The sequence below is a fragment of the Podarcis erhardii genome (genome assembly GCF_964252035.2).
Source record: "Podarcis erhardii genome assembly, chromosome: 1".
Lineage (NCBI taxonomy): Eukaryota > Metazoa > Chordata > Lepidosauria > Squamata > Lacertidae > Podarcis > Podarcis erhardii.
In genome coordinates this window covers 138,093,763-138,111,483 of record NC_138497.1, presented here as the reverse complement: position 1 = coordinate 138,111,483, position 17,721 = coordinate 138,093,763, and the positions used below count along the sequence as shown (strand labels likewise).

General features: G+C 43.3%; 1 protein-coding gene across 3 annotated transcripts in view; it reads right to left on the bottom strand.

Moving 5' to 3' along the window:
• The window catches only part of ERBB4 (erb-b2 receptor tyrosine kinase 4), an 816,477-nt gene that overhangs the window by 374,721 nt on the left and 424,035 nt on the right, over positions 1-17,721 (bottom strand). The window lies entirely within an intron of this gene.

Sequence of the window (17,721 nt, the reverse complement as noted above, 5' to 3'; positions counted from 1 at the left end):
GAGAAGGGTCAAAGTCATTTGCACACAAAAGGTCCCAGGTCCAGATCCTGGCATCTCCATGCATGGCTGAAACCCTGAAGAGACTACCAGTCAGTGGACCTACATTACTGAGTAAGATGGATGGTTGATCTGACTCAGTCGGCAGCAGCCTGCTGTGCCCTCCCCCTGCCAAGCTCAACACTTAGGAATAAGAGAGTAATTCGCTTATGCAAACATAAAAAGTATGCCCAAACCGTTGATTCAGATATCTGAACACACCGCCAATCAGTATAGCCGAACAGCCAGAGTGTGCTCACTTTTTTATTTGGGACTCAACCATACAGCAGCAAATAAAACGTTTTAAGTGCAATATACAATGTGACACAAGATGGCGATGGTGAGCCTTATGGAAAATTCAATGCACCACACTGACTACCCCTGGCCTCTCTGGTCACTTCATCAGCCACAACTTAGTCTCCAGATCCTAAATTGGATACATTATCATTCATTATTTGGCACAGAACTGAATTCCCAAGTCTTCTGACCCTTTGCCATCACCCAAACCTAATGGTCATGATCATGCAAATATCACTCACACCACAGTATTCATTTACAGGGCATCTGATGCAACTCAGCAGCTTAAAGATCTTTTCCTCTAATTTGCCTGGGAAAGAGCTACATTGTATTCATTTTTTGTATTTTCTGCCCCACTCCACCCCCACCCCCCGCTGTCTGAAAGCATCAGTATTCAGGGTCAACTGAGGACAAAGATCCAGATTCTAAAGCAAATTTGCCCTATGCGGTTTTCTGACTCCGCTCATCCTTGTGAATGTTAGACAAATCCCACTTCCCTAGCCCCCACCACAAACATCTCACCTACTGCTTGGAGAAGATATCCATGGGGACAGTGTGCTCAGTTAGTGAGGAGCAAAGAGAGGAAGCAGATGCCTTCATGCCCCACTTGGACCTCCTGGAAGTATCTGGCTGGACCCCTTGAGAAACAGGATGCTGAACCAGATGGAACCTCAATCTCATCCAGAAGCACTCTCTAACGTTCCTGTGTAACAGCCTTGTCTTCAGGGCTGGCCCAATATATTTTACTGCGTGCGATGAAGGGTAAGATGATGCCTCGCCCCTATACTGCTTTCAGAAGCTGATGAGACTGCTTGTTGAATTCTGGCAACAGCACATCACCTGGAGGGCAGCAAGGTAGCTTGTGGGATATAGAGCTGGCCACCTGGCATACTGCCCTCCAGCACCTTACTGCTGCAACTCACTGCCTGGCAACTCAGAGTTATCAGTAGTGGTGGGGGAGGGGTGTCCATTGCTGTCCTAGCTTACCAATCTTGTGGTCACTGCTGCTTTCCAGGAGGGTGAGGAGCTCAGTACAGGGATCTCAGCGTGTGGTGACAGAGCCAATCCAATTCTACCTTCCACTGAGCTCCCCACATCTTGTCTCTTCTCCTCCAGGTAAGCAGCTGTGTTCAGTGGCGTAGCGTGGGTTGTCAGCACCCGGGGCAAGGCAAGTAATTTGCGCCCCCTAACCCGTGGATTTGCGCCCCCTAACCCGTGGATTTGCGCCCCCTAACCCTACCCCTACCCCTAACCCCCAGATGTTGCGCCCGGTGCGGCCGGCCCCCCCTGCACCCCCCACGCTACGCCACTGGCTGTGTTGGAAAGCCAGGAGAGCCACAGAGTGTCACCTGTGCCGCTCCACCAGCTGCTACTGACTGCAAGATGCAGCAACAATGCCACCATGCATCACATGAGCAGAGTGGCACAGGTGTGGCATCTGCCAGGATGTGTGGCCTGGTTGCCTCTCTCCCTGCTTGCCTGGACAAGGGGCTCGCTCAACTATACTATGAGATGGGTTGGGAGAAGGGATTCAATGAGACAGACAGATTGCCCAAATCAGCAACAAGCAAGCATAGCTGCTTGGCCAAAGAGGACAAGAACACCTGGAAGGACTCATCATTGCTGCCCTCCTGCAACTGCTGCCTGAGGTGGCTATTTCACTCTGCCTAATGGTAGGGCTGGCACTGCTTGGCTTCATCCAGACCAGAAAACCAACAAAGCATATGACTGCATCAGAACATTTACAATCTCCATTGCAACAGACCTCGTTTGTAAATGCAGACAGGAAAATTAAAGCTTTTTGCCACATCAATGCCTCGGTTGTCTTTGAGCCTGTGTTTTCATCTGGAAAAGGCTGAGGGGGAAAGGCAGGGATTTTCATCTTCCAGCATTACTACCCACAGAAGCAAAAGTCAAGTTGCAGTTCTTCCACACCCTGAAAAGGATGAGCTGACATCTGAACTCTGAGCTTGTGAAGTGCAATCCTTCCCAGTTCCAAAAGACTTAATTCAAACAAAAGGTTGGTGACTGATAACTTCTGCTCTTTAAGATAAAGCTCCATCCATTTACACTTCAGGGGAAAATGCGCCACAAGCAGGATACTCTGAATCTTTTGAGCTGCTGAAGCTGTTGGAAGCAGCTCCTGCCCCTCCTCTCAGAGCGAGCTTTGGCGTGTACTTGAAGGAGGCAACAAAGGGAGATGCTGAACCATCTGTTATCTCAGTGGCTTCCAATGTTTCTCTCCTCGCCAAAGAGCCTCTATCTAGATCAGGCTGAGGAAGTGAGAAGAGGGGCAAAGAGGGAAGGGGGCGGCGGGTTCTGAATGGACACACCCTCACGTTGGACAACCCTGGCATGGCTTCTTTTTAGAGCAGCTGTGTTTGCATCAACAAGAATAACAAACTAATCGTTCCACCTGTGGCGGATGCAATTCAGTGATACTTTGGAGAGGGGAGGGGAGATTACTGCACTTCACTTTGAAGTCAGTCATCAAATCTAGCAGAAGGTTTGCCAGTTCTTCTAAAAGCAATTCATGTAAACCAAAGGCAGTGGGGGTGTGGGGAGACTCACAGCATATTTGGAAGCCAGATGGCAGGCAGTTTCATATATGAAATTGTTAATTAATAATTCCACAGAACCTAGTAGCCCAAATCTGTACCCAACATCAAATGAGTAAAAGACTTCATGGTCTAAAAAATAAATAAATCTCTTGCAAGGCTGCAGACCCAGGAAGCTGAGCTGAAAAGTAAGAGCTTGTCTGTAAAGAGCAGGGGTAGATCAGCCTTTTCCATTTTGTGTCATGAGTTCAGGTATAAGTCTGTTTCAGTCCATTTTCTGCAGATTTCTTTTTTTAAAAAAAACAACAACAAACTGCTCAGAAAGACTATGCACCTTTTGTGTGTCCTTTTCCTAAAATGCTCATTTTTAAAATGTATTTCCTGCCCAAAACCACTTTGGGGAGTATGCTTTTCTATGTACCGTATTTTTTGCTCTATAAGACTCACTTTTTCCCTCCTAAAAAGTAAGGGGAAATGTGTGTGCATCTTATGGAGCGAATGCAGGCTGCGCAGCTATCACAGAAGCCAGAACAGCAAGAGGGATCACTGCTTTCGCTGCACAGCGATCTCTCTTCTTGTTCTGGCTTCTGAGATTCAGAATGTTTTTTTTCTTGTTTTCCTCCTCCAAAAACTAGGTGCGTCTTATGGTCTGGTGCGTCTTATAGAGTGAAAAATACAGTGAAAAATATGGTAATTTGCCTTCAGAGCACAAGCTAACTTCAAACGATTCTTTCAGATCCTGGTTTGCAGGCCCAAATAAAGCATGACTAGTAAGCTTGGTCAGGTTTGGATGAACAGGCAACCAGAACTTAGCTGAACTAACCATGGTTTAGTGCAGGGGTAGCCAACATGGTGCCCTCCACTTGTTGCTGGACTACACATCCTGTTACCACTGACCCTTGGCCGTGTTGGCTGGGGCTGGCAAGACAGAGACCAACAAGACCTGGAGGTTAAGTGTCCTATCCAAACTGGGGCATTATCTTGTAGTCCCCACAGCAACCCTATAAGGGAGGCCTTTGCCTTACCCCATAGTATAGCCTCCCACCAGAACTCTTGGCAGAACAGAGAATTTGATTCCTGAACTATAGGGTGTCTAAGGTTCGATATAATGGAAGTTTCCATAGTTGCTTGCCAAAGGTAATTGGTGATTGACTATTTATAAGCCTGCAACTAATATGTAATTAAAATATAGAAAGGAAAAGCCAGATTAATGAATAGTAGATTGTTACCCCGAGTCCTATTACAAAGGATTAATATCAACCCTGCTTTAAAAGTGGAAGGAATTGGGAGGCAGCTCTAACAAGCATTGCACACTATGCTTGTGACACAGCCAAATAACAAGGTTGTCCTTGACCCCAGGCAAAATGCAGCAAATTCTTAAGGCCATTGTTGAAGCTGGTGAGCATAAACATAATGTATATATAGATGCCCATGTAACAGCTCTCCAAATACACGAGAGAGAAAACAAGCGTGAACATCAAAGTAAGTTAGCAGATCAAAGAGGAATTTGTTAACATGCACTGAATTAAGTTTAGCTCTAACAGAAATGCCAGATCTATAGCAGACTTGCTCTTGACTCTGCAAATTGAAAACCATGAAACTCCGGGGCCTGGTTCTCCCTGAGGCAGCAAACCTGTGTCTGGGCTTTTCAGCCCAGCAGGTGGGGGAGCACATGATGGGATACTCTTCTGTGCAAAAAAGAGAGAAAAACCCTCACAACTAGCATGTCAAGGAGAAGCCAAAGGCAGAGACCTCTCTCCGACATGCTAATTTTTTTAAGGCAAACACACACCCTTCAGCGAGAACAAAGTTTGTTCTTAGCAGCAGCAACAACTGCTAACTAAATCTATAAATGGATATATATTTTAAAAAAGAAAATCTAAAGTATATTGGAGTAGAATAAAATCTTGCCCAGAATATATATATTAATCATCTGTGCCCCCCACCCCCGTGAAAGGTTCCACTCAAGTATGACAGAAACATTTCTTTTAGTGGTTGCTACAAACTTATATCCACTTAATTATACATTAAATACCCCCCCAACGTCTCTCATCAAGCCATTCCATCATGTGGAAAGATGAAGACCAGATTTTCTGAACTCACATGAACAAACTAGGCAAGGCTGCTATACTTAAACTGCAATCCTATCCACATTTACCAATGAGTTAGCCCCACTGATCTCAATACAAAGCTTACTTCTTAGTAGATGTGTACTGGATTGTTGTAAGGCTTCAATTGTAAGAACACTTATTTGTCTATTTGGAATAATTTATAGTCTGCTCCCCGCCCCAAAGGAGATCAATGTGGAATATACTGAAAGCACTAAAAAGGCATTAAGGAGCAACAGCAAACAACAAAATTCAAAGCAGCCGAAAAAATCTAGCAGGACTCACAAACCTGATTAAAGAGAAAGGTTTTACCTTCCCTCCCAGTGAAGAAGCCATACTCAAGACTTTACTCAAGAGAAAACCCCACTGAATTTGATGGGAGCTGCAGTAAAAGTACAGGGCCGATCCAATGGTGTTACTAGGGAGCTCAGACTCACTGTATTTTTTAGTGTCTTCCTAAAGTCTTGAATCTAGTTATTTTCATTTTGCCTGGGGGAAAGTTGGGATAGTCAGGGCAAGAATGTTCTTTTTTTGCATTGCTGACCTTGCTCCCTAAAATTACTTTTTTCAGAAGAGATGCTTTTTCAAACAGAAACAGTCCACTTGTCAGCAGCTGGAAATGACTTTTGGTTGCTTGATGTGGCAAAAAGGCTTGTTGCAGATGTGCAATTTGGTGGCAAATTGGCCAAGGGGGAAGCTGACTTGCGTGGCAGATAAGGCATTGGGTTGGATCCTTCAGTAAGTGGGCATTTCCCTAAAAGGGTTCAAGAAGAGATGTTTCTGTCTGGGAGCCCATAGCACCCTTCCCAATGGCAGACCTGGTAGGGTTGCCACAATTTGACCCACGTCATGCGGTGAACCTCCATCCAGGGTCACCACAGCCCTCCAGTCAGGTGGGCTAGCTGATGCCATATTCATACGCAATGCCTTCACCAAAGCTTACTTACATCTGTAATCAATAAAAGCAGTGGCCTATTTAAACCCAAATACCGATGGTCTTCTGCCTTATTTTGCCTCTTGTCCATCTTTTCTGGGCTGTGCACCTCCTATTATTGGGTATGCAATTAGATCTGCTGTATCAACTCTCAGTCTGAAGACTTTAGAACTAGATCTGCTATTCTTCAGCTCTCCAAGTCTTGTGTATTTTGTGATGTGTCAGAAATGTCCTTGTCTACCGCAAGCTGAGCCATTCTCCTGTGAATTCCTTTGGTGCCTGTTGCATCAAAAGATGTGGAAACTATAGCAGACAGATTGAAAATAGCCTGAGTCGTCCTCTGCCTCTCTTTGCTAGGACAATAGTAACAGGAGATACACAGCCATTACAGTGAAGGAGAAAGAACTAAGGCATGTCAACAAAGTCTGACCATTTATGCTACATACGCATACTATGGACTGCTGATTATGAATAGCCAACAAAGTGAGTTTGCACCAAGGTGATTGTCATTAAATAGTATGGTGGGTAATAACTAACAAGTTGGTGTATATGGCTAATAATGGTTTCATATGGAACAAAGGACAGAGCTAAATTTTTTGTATGTATGAATACATGCAGGTGTGTGTTGGCATTCACAAAGTTTCTGATCCTCCAGTACCTAGAGAGGACTATACATCAGCTCATGCCACACTACATACGTTACGGGCAAGAATCCATGATCAGCAACTAGTTTTTATAGGGAATCATATGAAGAAAAGAGTGTGCAATAGCAGGCGAGGGTCTCTTTTTCTCCTATGCTCTATCAAGTGGCTGGCTGCCAAGTCCACAACCTTCTTTAGCTTCTGAACCTAGTTACTTTGGAGGAGATACAGCTACCCAGAGGCCCAGTTTGGACCATGGACTACCCGTTCAAGAGCCCTACTTTATGGCATAAAAACACCCAAAGTTCATATTGTTTGGCTATAGATATGAAGATTGGTGGCTTGCCATATTGATTCATGAGGTCCTCTACAGCTTTTATTTTAATCCAAGCCGGATTCAGTTCTTGCCTTCCCTCCAACTGAATTACCATCCATTCACCCACCTGCAGCGTGGCAGAAGGGTTGAGTCCCTCGATCCTCTCGTCCTTTGTAGAAAGGTAAGCAGGAAAAAGATGGGCAGAGGAAGGGGTTAGAGATTTGGAGCTTACAGGTGGGGGTAAAGGGGAAGCATCAATCCATTTTGACTCAGGATAAGCGGAGCTATTTTCTGAAGTCCGCTCACCTGCAGTGGTGGGCAGTGTTGCAGCTAGGCTCTGGACGCACAAGTGACCCAACAAATGGCTGCCGCTCTTGGCCAATGCTGGCAGCCCTTGGACAGGCATTCCCTTGGCAGCAGAACCAACCAGCCAATGGGGATGCTTGGGCCCGCTCTCAGGGATCATTAAACTGTGGTCTGCCTGGCAGTCTTTCCTATCTACTCTCTTGAATGGAGACAGAGAATTCACTCTGGTTATTATGCATATGGATATTATGTATTTATATATTTGGATCTTCCTTAATGTGATTCATTTGAAATAGTGCTTATTGCATATTTATGTATTTTTATTATGGTTTTTTTATTTTAAAAATATCTGTGGATACTAAGTCATATATAAATGGAAAGACTAAATAATAATAAATTAGTGATGATGATGATGGAACTTACAGTCACCAAGTTCAGAATAGACAAGAGAAATACTTCTTGAAACAATGCATACTATTTAATATATAGAATTTAGAGCCAAATGAAGAAACTATGGTCTTAGACAAGTTTTTAATTATCATTGTTTTTCCAAATTTCCCTTCCTCATGTCAACATGATCCCACAGAGGTTATGCAGCAAATTCATGGAACTCACATAAGCCTACCATTATTAGACAACATGTGTAATGAGAACTTCCATGCTCAGAGGAAAACGTCCTCACCCTGATAAAAGGGTTGGTGACAAACACACCTCAGGGTCATGTATTGCCTTCATGCTCACCTGTGAGCTGCCTGGAGGTATCCAATTGTCCACTGTGGGAAAAAGAACGCTGTACATCATTGTCTATTCTTATATTATTCCAAGCACATTTGAGGGGAACCTTGTGGGGAGGGGGATGAAGCGGTGTCATGCCTCAGTATGAGTCTCATCTGAAATTCCTTATTGCATGGCTTGGGGTTTGAAAGTCTTTCCTAAGATTTGGCCGCAATTACGGCCTGCTTGATGGTGAAGCAAAGCAATTCAGAGCTTGCCACTTTTATACTGCTATCTTCTCATTTACTTCCTTGTTAAAGTTGGCCTTGAAATCTTACTGGCAGTGCAAGCTATGCAGAGCCATTCTGTTCTGCTGATGCACTGACACCAGACGTCTTCAAAGCTATATTTCTGCCTAACATTCACAGCCCTCTTTCATGATACCACTAGGTCAAAAATCAATAAGAAAACAAACTCTCTGTTCACCAATTCCCATAATAAGCATAGAATGGCCAGTCTTTTTTTTCTTTTTCTTTTTAGAGCATTTGGAGTCTGAAACAAGCCCAATAACAAGTCAATGATTTAATGCGTGTTTTTAAAGCATTCACATTTTTTTCTGGAAGTCAAATAGCAACGCAAGTAATTAATTTTTTTATGAAAGGCTCGTCCTGTTTAACAGCCATCGTGTTTGGTGTTTCATGTGGCAGGTTTTTTAAAAAGAAGATACTGCCTTTCAAAACAAGTCTGTTTTCTGGTTCTATAAACTGGCACCCAATTCATCCGGCATATATGTGCAGCAACCGTAAGAGGTCATTTTTACTGCCTTTCCTAGGTGCTTAACATAAATCACTCTGGAGAGATTGTTACTACTATCATCATCAGTATTAGCCTCATTTGGGTGTTACAACAGGGCCATGTGCGCTGGCCCTGAGCCCACCACTGAATCTCTTGTCAGCCCCCCTCCCTCTCTCTCTCTCTCTCTCTCTCTCTCTCTCTCTCTCTCTCTCACACACACACACACACACACACACACACACACACGGCCCATGTAATGGTGGATTGTCATAAAGAGGAAGCTAGCTGAGCACACACAACTTATCCCTGGGATTTGAAACCCTGCACTATCATATCATTTAACTTTGTTGAAAAAGTAAACATTTAAACAGATCCAAAAATTCATCATGATGCACCAGCAGGACCAATCCAACAAGAGAAGGCATCCTCCAGATATTTTGGACTACAGTTCCCATCATCCCTGACCATTAGTCCTGTTGGCTAGGGATCATGGGAGTTGTAGGCCAAAACATCTAGAGGACCACAGGTTGGGGATACCTGAACAAGAGCATCAATGCAATGCACAAGTGCACAATAGATGCAGTTTGCCTCCTAACAAAGCTCAAGAACTATGCAGTGCTCAAGGCTTGCAAAAGTGGATTGGATTGGATTGATCTTTATTACGGCCATTGGCCCGTCACACGACAGTTTCATACCAACATAATATACTTAAACCTCCAAATTTAAAATCGCTAAAACTTGCAAAAGACAAACAGAAGCCAAAGCAGAACCAAAAACAAGGACCACCATCATACATTACAGTAAATTTGTAACCTAAACATCGCCCTCTGCTCATAAATTAATCAAGGATATCAATGGTGATATCACCTAATTACATCCTAAAACATAGATCATGGTTTAAAGGTGCAAGATGTGTGTTATGTGCCATGTAACAGAATAAATTAGATGGGTTGAAACATGAGAGCAACTGTGATAATAACTTGGTAAGTCATCACCTTGCTAAGGTTTAAATTTAATTAAATGCCTAACAAAAACCATGTTGTGTACAAAAATATACTGGGTACATCACTTGTCCATATGATATACAAGTTACTTGTGCAAATGTGCAGGCTTTTTGAAAATATAAAGTGTGATTTCAGTCTCAGGAGCAAGAGGAAGTCTCTTATTAATGGGTCAATCACATGGTTGGGCAACGATCCAATATCCAAGCATGATTTGTCGGAGCCCCATCTTGGCACTATTATCCATGGTGCCGCTCATTCAGAATCCAGCACAAACCACCGTTGTCATAATGTATGTTGAGTAGTCAAGTGCATGTCTGGATGCATTTGGTTTCCTTAAGAAAAACTACAGCTGCTAATGAAAAGATCTCAACTCCCCAGTGCTCCCTTGTCAAGGAGGAGAAATGAAGTTCAGAAGAGCATGACAGCAGCTGCCACCCAGGCTGCAAAGCAGATGGGAAGGTACAGTCAAGGAAATCAGAGTCAGAGGTGGCTGCTTTCCTGACTTGTCTTGTTAGATTTGTTGCTTTTTTAAAGGGAACACATGCACAAAATAAAGCAACGGAATAAAACACCAACAAAAAGTTTTTAATATATATCAAACCCGATGAATGTAAAATGGAGCAAGCTTGATATGCAAGAGAAGCCATATATACATTCATATACATACACAGCATTTTGCATTCAACAAATGCACTCCTGGAAGGTGCTATATTATGTGAGGCGTTAAGACCAGGTTTGCTTTTTTAAAACAATGCTTCCTTTCACAGATATAGGCAAAAGAGGCAGGTCTGATGTATGTTCCCTCCCAGCGGTGTGTCAAGGGCAAGGCCTTACAAATATATGTAGATCAGATCTCCACAGCAGAACCGCTTGTGTCCCCCGGCACTTGACATAACATGTGCAGTGGGTCTGCTACTGCCTGCTCCCTGCTCGCTTTCTTTGGCGAACTGACAGCACAGCTGGACATTTCGCTACGCTGCCATCCGTGCCTAAGATATGGTATCCACTCAAGTGGCCTCTCTAACGAGGGGAAGAAAATGCTGCTTTTTCAGATGCATTAATTTCCATTGTTATTTCCACTCTCTTCACACATCGCATCCAGGGGTTACTACCCAGAGCCTGCCATTACACACTACTAAGATCTCTGTCCGTCTGCTGTGTTCATTCACTCCCCAGTAGCCTTTCCTTTGCTAATCTAAAAGACAAAGGATGTTGGGGGGGGGGGGCTACATTGCATACTAGAAAAATGCAAGTGGCTCAAGTTGCAACTTTTAGGAGCACAGCCACTCTGTTCCGTTCCCTTTTCTCCCTCCCGGTTTTCTGTCACTCATCGTTCTGTCCTTCTATAGATTTTGGGTTTTCCCTGAGCCTGCTAATACGTGAGCCTCTTATTATGCGTGGAAGGTGCAGTTTTGGCTACATATGGATGTGTACTCAGATAATCCAGTTAACTATTCTTATTAGGACTCCACAATGTTATCTCAGCATCTGAGTTTTTTTATGCTAATGCTGTAAGTTGCCAGAGATCTTTTGTTACAGAGTGGCATACAAATAATAATGTATATAAACAAATGCCATATGCCCTCAATCAGCCAAAACAGAGAGGTTCAATCATCACTGGTTTCCTTATCGCCTTCTAAACAACTGTCTCAATCATTATAAAGATTGTCAAAAACAGTTAAAAACACAAAATAGCAAGGCATTTAAAGCAAAGCAAATAACCAGCAGTCACAACGTTAGAAGAAATAAATGCCCAACTGTCTTATTTTAAAGAGAGAGAGAGAGAGAGAGAGACAGAGACTGTGCCTCTTGCTGCATGGGGGGAAGGGATAGTTGTGAACATGAGCTCGTTTACTTATGGGATCACCTAAGCCCAGGTGCCCAGTTGAATGCTTTGATGGGTGGAACGGGCACTGTTAAGGTACCACATTACACTTGTTCCACAGGAGTCTTTTAGTGTGGCAGCACCTGCACTTCGGAACCCCCTCCCTATTGACTTCAGGCAGCCGCCTTCCCTGTCCTCTTTTTAGAATCTGCTTAAAATATTTCTGTTTAAGCTAGCCTATGCAGACATGTAGATGCTGATGGGTTTTTTTAAAATTTCTTTTACTGTTATTTTAATTTATATCTTTAAAATGTTTTAAACTGCTTTTAATGTTTATTGTAAACCACTTAAGAGGTTTTGCTACAATCAAGTGGTATATACATATATTGTTAAACAAACAAAATATGAAGTTTAATAGATGCCAGTGGCGTAGCGCGGGTTGTCAGCACCTGGGGCAAGGCAAGTAATTTGCGCCCCCTAACCCTGGATTTGCGCCCCTAACCCTATCCCTAACCCTAACCCCCAGATGTTGCGCCCGGTGCGGCCGGCCCCCCCTGCACCCCCCACGCTACGCCACTGATAGATGCTACTATCAAGAAGCCAGTGAGAAAATTCGGGGAGGGGGGGGGACCTGACAGTGAGGAATAGATGAGGAAGGTGTTTTACCTTATGATCTCTAATTGCTCTTTGTGTTCAAGACTGAGTGAAATGGTAACAACTAATAGAGGGAATTTTACCTTCTGTTCAGAACAACAGATCAATGGACAATTAGGGAGGCAGAAGTATCTCCTGAACTCCACAGGGAATTTTTTTTTTTAACCAAAAGCCAGTTAAGGAATAATAGCCTCGTGCTATTCAGCCTCGTGCTGAATGTGTTTCACAGCCTCAGTTGATCCTGAGCAGGAGAGTAACTACAGCCTGAGACTGGAACTACTTCTTACATTAAACACAGAGCTATTGCAACTTTAATCCCCTCCCTCCTTCAGTAACGTGTTACTCTTGTAAAAACATATATAGAACCCCATCACCTTTTCAGGTTCTGAGTGGAGGAGGCAATTTTGAGTAGGAAAAAGACCTTAAGGAGGAGGAAAGTATTATCCACTGTTTGTCCTGCCAGTCTTCCGCTCAAGATTGCAACCTCTCAATGCTGTTTTCAATTTAAAATTGGGGGTGCAGCAGTGGGGAGATGTAAAATGCAGTTTGGGAGATGCAGTGGGGAGATGTAAAATGCAGTTTGTTCTAATTGGAGGAGGGAGCGGGAGTGTCTAAGGCTGCAGTGCTAAAACTAGTTACTAAGGGAGTAAGCCCTATTGAACAATACAGGAGTTATGTCTAAGACTGCATAAGACTGAGGGTCATGTCTCATTGTTCTAGCTGGATGAGCAAATTGTGCTGTATCATATAATATATATATTGTGCAATCAAACTTGTATGCGTTGAGCATATGTACCTGCATTTGAAAGTAAAACATTTCACACAGGTTAACAGAGCATATGTGACATTGAAGAAACAGTGCCCTATGTCAGTGTTTCCCAACCTTGGGCCTCCAGTTGTTTTTGGACTACAACTCCCATCATCCCTAGCTAGCAAGACCAGTGGTCAGGGATGATGGGAATTGTAGTTCAAAAACAGCTGGAGGCCCAAGGTTGGGAAACACTGCCCTATGTGATCTAAATTCAAGCGAAAGATTCAGACGCTTGTCAGAACTTGTGCATTGTCTCTTTTTCCCACTCAGTTGGAATATTCCCTTGTAACTTCAGTGTTCATAAAATTGTGATCTTAGAGCCTCTCTGAGCATCAGTAGTTTCCTGAATATACAGTACAAGCTTCAGTGGAGAGTGAGCACAGTGACAGATTTTCAGGGCACAGATCAGGAAAAATATGAGAAGAAAGAGAGTTCTCCCGCTTCCTGTTTTCTTTATTCTGGTGCCTAATCAGGAAGCAAGTGGTGCATTATCAGAAGAGTCATCTCATCAGCCCAGAAAAGAAAGAAAAAGAAAACAATAATAGTCTAAAAATACAAAGATTGTAATATTAGGTCAGGTGTACCAAGGAAAAATGTGTGGTGCAACTAAAAATAACTGCAGACTTATAACAAACTTTATATAAAAAGACTGGTTAGCCTAGGGATGAATGGATTCCCCTGTTCTATTGCTTCATTTTCTGAAGTTTGCTCTGTGCTCAGTTTCACGTCTCCTTAATTCTGGTTTAACAAGAAGGATTTCTAAAATTCCTTTCCAAACTGTAGCATGCAATTTGCTGCAGCTGTCAGTTCTTCCTATTCATTAGCATCCTTTCCCTAACCCACCCCCAAACATTGCCAAAAATATGAAGGCTATGTTGATTTGATGGGGTGGGAGATTATTGGTTTGTGAGGATTTTTTGTTGTTTTTGTTTTTATTATTTTGTGTTTTTATCATGTATTTTCATGTTGTGAGCTGCCCTGAGATCTATGGATAAAGGGTAGTAAATAATATGTATGACTGCATCATAGAATCATAGAATCATAGAGTTGGAAGAGACCACAAGGGCCATCGAGTCCAACCCCCTGCCAAGCAGGAAACACCATCAGAGCACTCCTGACATATGGTTGTCAAGCCTCTGCTTAAAGACCTAACCAAAGAAGGAGACTCCACCACACTCCTTGGCAGCAAATTCCACTGTCGAACAGCTCTTACTGTCAGGAAGTTCTTCCTAATGTTTAGGTGGAATCTTTCTTCTTGTAGTTTGGAACCATTGCTCCGTGTCCACTGCTCTGGAGCAGCAGAAAACAACCTTTCTCCCTCCTCTATGTGACATCCTTTTATATATTTGAACATGGCTATCATATCACCCCTTAACCTCCTCTTCTCCAGGCTAAACATGCCCAGCTCCCTTAGCCGTTCTTCATAAGGCATCGTTTCCAGGCCTTTGACCGTTTTGGTTGCCCTCCTCTGGACACGTTCCAGTTTGTCAGTGTCCTTCTTGAACTGTGGTGCCCAGAACTGGACACAGTACTCTAGGTGAGGTCTGACCAGAGCAGAATACAGTGGCACTATTACTTCCCTTGATCTAGATGCAATACTCCTATTGATGCAGCCCAGAATTGCATTGGCTTTTTTAGCTGCCGCGTCACACTGTTGGCTCATGTCAAGTTTGTGGTCAACCAAGACTCCTAGATCCTTTTCACATGTACTGCTCTCAAGCCAGGTGTCACCCATCTTGTATTTGTGCCTCTCACTTTTTTTGCCCAAGTGCAATACTTTACATTTCTCCCTATTAAAATTCATCTTGTTTGTTTTGGCCCAGTTCTCTAATCTGTCAAGGTCATTTTGAAGTGTGATCCTGTCCTCTGGGGTGTTAGCCACCCCTCCCAGTTTGGTGTCATCTGCAAATTTCATCAGGATGCCCTTGAGTCCATCATCCAAGTCATTGATAAAGATGTTGAATAAGACCGGGCCCAAGACAGAACCCTGTGGCACCCCACTAGTCACTCTTCTCCAGGATGAAGAGGAACCATTGATGAGCACCCTTTGGGTTCGGTCAGTCAGCCAGTTACAAATCCACTGAGTGGTAGCATAGTCAAGACCACATTTTACCAGCTTCTTTACAAGAATATCATGGGGCACCTTGTCAAATGCCTTGCTGAAATCAAGGTAGGCTACATCCACTGCGTTCCCTTCATCTACCAGGCTTGTAATTCTGTCAAAAAATGAGATCAGGTTAGTCTGACATGACTTATTTTTCAGAAATCCATGCTGACTATTGGTGATCACAGCATTCCTTTCTAGGTGCTCACAGACTGTTTGCTTAATGATCTGCTCCAGAATCTTCCCTGGTATTGATGTCAGACTGACTGGGCGGTAATTATTTGGGTCCTCTCTTTTCCCCTTCTTGAAAATAGGGACAACATTTGCCCTCCTCCAGTCTGCCGGGACTTCCCCTGTTCTCCAGGAATTCTCAAAGATGACTGCCAGTGGTTCTGAGATCACATCTGCCAGTTCTTTTAATACTCTTGGATGCAGTTCATCTGGCCCTGGAGACTTGAATACATCTAAACTAGCCAAGTATTCTTGTACTATCTCCTTAGTTATTCTGGGCTGTGTTTCCTCTGCTGAATCATTTGCTCCAAATTCTTCAGGTCGGGCATTGTTTTCTTTATCGGAGAAGACTGAGGCAAAGAAAGCATTGAGGAGTTCAGCCCTTTCTGTGTCCCCTGTTTGCATTTCACCATCTTCTCCGCTGAGTGATCCCACTGTTTCTTTGTTCTTCCTTTTGCTACGAACATACCCATAAAAGCCTTTTTTGTTGCTTTTAACCTCTCTAGCAAGCCTGAGTTCATTCTGTGCTTTAGCTTTTCTGACTTTGTGTCTACACGTGCTGGCTATTTGTTTGAATTCCTCTTTGGTGGTTTCCCCCCTTTTCCATTTTTTGTACACATCCTTTTTTAATCTTAACTGAGTTAAAAGTTCTTTAGATAGCCACCCTGGCTTCTTTAGGCACCTTCCATGTTTCCATCTCATTGGTATTGCCTGAAGTTGTGCTTTTACTATCTCCCTCTTAACAAACTCCCAGCCATCATGAACTCCCTTTCCTTTTAATATTACTGTCCATGGGATCTCACCCAGCACTTCCCTAAGTTTTATGAAGTCGGCTTTCTTAAAGTCAAGAAATTGAGTCCTAGTATGCTTGGTTGCTCCTTTCGCTGTATAGTAAACTTCAGAAGAGCATGATCACTCGCGCCTAATGATCCTTCCACTTCTACCCCACTAACCAGGTCATCAACATTGGTTAGGACCAGATCTAAAATGGCTGTTCCTCTTGTTGCTTCTCCCACTTTCTGGACAACGAAGTTGTCTGCACGGCCAGTGAGGAATCTGTTTGACCTTATGCTCTTGGCTGAGTTTGACATCCAGCAAATATCCGGGTAATTGAAGTCCCCCATTACTACTATCTCCCTTCCTTTTGCATGCTTGGCCATCTGTTCCAGGAAGGCATCATCTATGTCCTCCGTTTGGCTTGGGGATCTATAGTAAACTCCCACAATGAGGTCCCTGTTATTCATCTCTCCCTTAATTTTGACCCAAATGTTCTCACTTTGGCTTTGAGGTTCTAAATCTTGGATCTCTTCACAGGTATACACATCCCTGACATATAACGCCACTCCTCCTCCTTTCTTGTCTGGTCTGTTTCTCTGAAATAGATTGTAACCCTCCATTATTACATTCCAGTCGTGGGACTTATCCCACCAGGTTTCAGTGATGCCTATTATGTCATAATCACAGCTCTTTTTCCCACAATGGTTTCCTGAAGCACATGTACACTCCTGCGCTTTGGTAAGCCACCACACAAAAAGAAGTGCAATACATACAACTGCCCTTACAGTCATATCAAGATTGCCTTTTCTTGCGCACATTCCGTAATGCACAGCAAGGGAAAAAACAAACAAACAAAGGGACTGAAATTTCCAGCAAACCATGCATCTACACTATTTTGTGCACAATTCAGTATTGAAACACAAAAGATTTATGGATTTTCATTATCACTTCAGGAAAAAGACAAGGTACCGTATTTTTTGCTCTATAAGACTCACTTTTTCCCTCCTAAAAAGGGGAAATGTGTGTGCGTTTTATGGAGCGAATGCAGGCTGCACAGCTATCCCAGAAGCCACAACAGCAAGAGGGATTGCTGCTTTCACTGCACAGTGATCCCTCTTGCTGTTCTGGCTTCTGAGATTCAGAATATTTTTTTTTCTTGTTTTCCTCCTCCAAAAACTAGGTGCGTCTTATGGTCTGGTGCGTCTTATAGAGCGAAAAATACGGTAATTTGTAATTCTAGAATCCATAGAGAAATTTGGTTGAGAAAGACTTCAGAAGCTTCCCTAAAGTTACCAAGGACTTCATCTTTCCTCTAATTTTAAGTATATTCCAAGCCTTTTGTCACCAGAAGCCTCAGTCACGTTGCCTGGGAAATGTGTGCAAAGCAGAAGCTCAGGCATGCAAGGCAAGAAACTTAACAGCTGGCACCTGCAGATCTCTGCATACATTGATCCAAAAGAGGTACTACTATCACTGGCTAGGCATAGCAGTGTGAAAACCCTGGAACATCCAGGTGCCTTTCTCTAACCTAGCTAAGTGATCACAGACACATCTTGATTTGGATCCAGTTAGAATTCAGAAGGAGGAAGCTGTATTCCAGAAGCAATGCC